Raw genomic sequence first — 5,000 nt, 5'->3', positions numbered from 1 at the left:
CACCCATGCCTCCCAGTGGAAAACTCATTTGAAATATTGCCCAAACAGGACACAGTTACACAGGCCTATACAGGTGTAGGCAATGTTCCCTCTGAACTGACACACAGCTCCCCAGGACAGCCTCGGAATAATGTGTCCCTGAACAAAGGGGGGGGTTCAAAATTAAAAGTAACAGTCAGTATCTGGTGTGGCCACCAGCTACATTAAGTACTGCAGTGCATCTCCTCCTCATGGACTGCACCAGATTTGCCAGTTCTTGCTGTGAGATGTTACCCCACTCTTCCCCCTAAGGCACCTGCAAGTTCCCAGACATTTCTGGGGGGGGAATGGCCCTAGCCCTCACCCTCTGATCCAACAGGTCCCAGATGTGCTCAATGGGATTGAGATCCGGGCTCTTCGCTGGCCATGACAGAACACTGACATTCCTGTCTTGCAGGAAATCACGCACAGAACGAGCAGTATGGCTGGTGGCATTGTCATACTGAAGGGTCATGTCAGGATGAGCCTGCAGGAAGGGTACCACATGAGGGAGGAGGATGTCTTCCCTGTAACGCACAACGTTGAGATTGCCTGCAATGACAACAAGCTCAGTACGATGATGCTGTGACACACCGACCCAGACCATGAGAGACCCTCCAAATCGATCACGCTCCAGAGTACAGGCCCCCGATGTGAAGCTCATTCCTTCGACGATAAACGCCGACCATCACCGCTGGTGAGACAAAACTGCGACTCGTCAGTGAAGAGCACTTTTTGCCAGTCCTGTCTGGTCCAGCGACGGTGGGTTTGTGCCCATAGGTGACGTTGTTGCCGGTGATGTCTGTTAAGGACCTGCCTTACAACAGTTCTACAAGCCCTCAGTCCAGCCTCTCTCAGCCTATTGCGGACAGTCTGTGCACTGATGGAGGGATTGTGCGTTCCTGGTGTAACTCAGACAGTTGTTGTTGCCATCCTGTACCTGTCCCGCAGGTGTGATGTTCAGCTGTACCGATCCTGTGCAGGTGTTGTTACACGTGGTCTGCCACCACGAGGATGATCAGCTGTCTGTCCTGTCTCCCTGTAGCGCTGTCTTAGGCGTCTCATAGTATAGACATCGCAATTCATTGCCCTGGCCACATCTGCAGTCCTGATACCTCCTTGCAGCATGCCCAAGGTACGTTCACGCAGATGAGCAAGGACCCTGGGCATCTTTCCTTTGGTGTTTTTCAGAGTCAGTAGAAAGGCCTCTTTAGTGTCTTAAGTTTTCATAACTGTGACCTTAATTGCCTACCGTCTGTAAGCTGTTAGTGTCTTAACGACCGTTCCACAGGTGCATGTTCATTAATTGTTTATGGTTCATTGAACAAGCATGAACAAACCCTTTACAATGAAGATCTGTGAAGTTATTTGGATTTTTTTCGAATTATCTTTGAAAGACAGGGTCCTGAAAAGGGATGTTTCTTATTTTGCTGAGTTTATGATAAACAGAGAGTAGCAGTAGCGTAAAATAGGGGTTGGTGGTTGGCGGGTGGCAGGTGGTGGGTGGCGGGACCCAATGCAGGTAGTCCGGGTAGCCAATGTGCGAGGGCACATTTGTTGATATAAATGAGGTAAAACTGATTTAAGTTTCCCTGTATTAAAGTCCTTGGCCACTAGAAGCGCTGCCTCTGGGTGAGTGGTTTCGTATTTGCTTATTTCCTTATACAGCTGCCAGCATCTGTCTGTGGTGGTAAATAAACAGCCACAAAAAAGTATAGATCTCTTTGCAAATGGTGCGGTCTATAGTTTATAATTATATTTACAGTAATATTGACAGTAACAGAAGCTTTTCCACTTGCCTTCTCCGCATCCTTACGAGGCACCTCGCTCTGTGTCCTCTGTACCTGCGTCTCTTCCTCTTGCCAATCACGGGGATATTGGCCTTGTCACACAATATATCCTGTACTTCCTGCTTGTTGAGGAAAAACTATTTGTCTGATCCGAGGTGAGTGATCGCTGTCCTGATATCCAGAAGCTCTTTGTCTGATGCGAGGTGAGTGATCGCTGTCCTGATATCCAGAAGCTCTTTGTCTGATCCGAGGTGAGTGATCGCTGTCCTGATATCCAGAAGCTCTTTGTCTGATGCGAGGTGAGTGATCGCTGTCCTGATATCCAGAAGCTCTTTGTCTGATGCGAGGTGAGTGATCGCTGTCCTGATATCCAGAAGCTCTTTGTCTGATCCGAGGTGAGTGATCGTTGTCCTGATATCCAGAAGCTCTTTGTCTGATCCGAGGTGAGTGATCGTTGTCCTGATATCCAGAAGCTCTTTGTCTGATGCGAGGTGAGTGATCGCTGTCTTGATATCCAGAAGCTCTTTGTCTGATGCGAGGTGAGTGATCGCTGTCTTGATATCCAGAAGCTCTTTGTCTGATGCGAGGTGAGTGATCGCTGTCCTGATATCTAGAAGCTCTTTGTCTGATGCGAGGTGAGTGATCGCTGTCCTGATATCTAGAAGCTCTTTGTCTGATGCGAGGTGAGTGATCGCTGTCCTGATATCTAGAAGCTCTTTGTCTGATGCGAGGTGAGTGATCGTTGTCTTGACATCCAGAAGCGTTTTTTTGCCGTATGAAACGGTTGCAGAAACATTACGTACAAAATCAGTTACAAATAACGCGGGAAAAAACACATACATAAAGAGAGACTTAAGACAACATAGCAAGGCAGCAACACACAACAACTGAGAACGGCAGCAACACACAACAACTGAGAAAGGCAGCAACACACAACAACATAGCAAGGCAGCAACACACAACAACATAGCAAGGCAGCAACACACAACAACTGAGAAAGGCAGCAACACACAACAACATAGCAAGGCAGCAACACACAACAACATAGCAAGGCAGCAACACACAACAACTGAGAAAGGCAGCAACACACAACAACATAGCAAGGCAGCAACACACAACAACATAGCAAGGCAGCAACACACAACAACATAGCAAGGCAGCAACACACAACAACATAGCAAGGCAGCAACACACAACAACATAGCATGACACCAACACACAACAACATAGCATGGCAGCAGCACAAAACATGGTACAAACATTACTGGGCACAGACAACAACAAAAAGGGCAAGAAGGTAGAGACAACAATACATCACACAAAGCAGCCTCAACTGTCAGTAAGAGTGTCCATGATTGAGTCTTTGAATGAAGAGATGGAGAAAAACTGTTCAATTTGAGTGTTTTTTGCCCATCTATAAATTACATCTATAAATTAGCATGGGTAGGAAAGCCATCTGAATCAGGGTTAGTTTGGCAGCTGGGGTGAAAGAGGAGCGATTTATGATGGAGGAAACCAAGTCCAGATTTAACTTTAGCCTGCAGCTTTGATATGTGCTGAGAGAAGGACAGTGCACCGTCCAGCCGTACTCCCAAGTACTTGTATAGGGTGACTACCTCAAGCTCTATAACCCTCAGCGGTAGTAATCACATCTGTGGGGAGAGGGGCATATCTGGACAGCTATAAAAGGTTAGCATGAATGCTATCTAGATATCTCAAAAAGGTTAGCATGCTAGCTATCTGGATAGCTATAAAAGGTTAGCATGAATGCTATCTAGTTATCTCAATGAGGTTAGCATGCTAGCTATCTGGATAGCTATAAAAGGTTAGCATCAATGCTATCTAGATAGCTAGATAAAGTTAGCATGCTAGCTATCTGGATAGCTATAAAAGGTTGGCATGATAGCTATCTAGATATCTCAATAAGGTTAGCATGCTAGCTATCTGGATAGCTATAAAAGGTTAGCATGAATGCTATCTAGTTATCTCAATGAGGTTAGCATGCTAGCTATCTGGATAGCTATAAAAGGTTAGCATGAATGCTATCTAGATAGCTAGATAAAGTTAGCATGCTAGCTATCTGGATAGCTATAAAAGGTTGGCATGATAGCTATCTAGATATCTCAATAAGGGTAGCATGCTAGCTATCTGGATAGCTATAAAAGGTTAGCATGAATGCTATCTAGATATCTCAATAAGGTTAGCATGCTAGCTATCTGGATAGCTATAAAAGGTTAGCATGAATGCTATCTAGATATCTCAATAAGGTTAGCATGAATGCTATCTGGATAGCTATAAAAGGTTAGCATTAATGCTATCTAGATATCTCAATAAGGTTAGCATGCTAGCTATCTGGATAGCTATAAAAGGTTAGCATGCTAGCTATCTGGATAGCTATAAAAGGTTAGCATGAATGCTATCTAGATATCTCAATAAGGTTAGCATGCTAGCTATCTGGATATCTGTTTTTCCACTCCACATGGACGCTCCTTCTCACCCCCAATTCTTGAATATGTGTAAGTATCCGGCATCATTATGCAGAGATGGAACTTTTAATGAACATTTCCACTCTAGAACAGGAATTACGTAGGAAGAGGGGCCCTCTATGCGCTGAAAAGCGTGGGCCAGCAAACCAACAAAAAGTGTAAATCGCATACAATGTCATTTTCACATGCAAAGGCAGGAACACTTGGCGGTCCAGAATAGAAGAACGACCATAAACCTCATTATAATGTAATTATCTTGATTCAATTTGAAACTTTTCAACAACAATGTGTTCTTTTATTAGAAGAAGAGTTTCAAACTAAAATCACACTTTCAATTTATAATAAGATTTACGGTCTTTTTTGTTGTTGTACTGTGCACAATGTTTTTGCACACAGAAAATACCCGCCCTTGATCTTCCTCACTGTCTGGCTGTTCAATTTCCTCAATTAAAATTTTCAGGGATTTTTTTTTTTTTTTACTGAGCTTTATTAATCTGACATTTCTGGATGAATTGACCAGCTAATGTCTCTATCTCTCTATGGAACACAATAGCTGTGTGGGTGATTTGCTCTGTCCGCATCGATCCACATGAAAAACCCTTTGGTTACAAGATGAATAAGTAGAACAGAAGCAGAAAATGCTCGATTGTATTGAGAGATCACGTTCCTATTTTTCTTTTCATATCAGAATACATGTGAATCACTT

Source organism: Oncorhynchus gorbuscha, linkage group LG10 (assembly GCF_021184085.1).
Source record: "Oncorhynchus gorbuscha isolate QuinsamMale2020 ecotype Even-year linkage group LG10, OgorEven_v1.0, whole genome shotgun sequence".
Lineage (NCBI taxonomy): Eukaryota > Metazoa > Chordata > Actinopteri > Salmoniformes > Salmonidae > Oncorhynchus > Oncorhynchus gorbuscha.
This window is presented reverse-complemented; position numbering follows the sequence as displayed.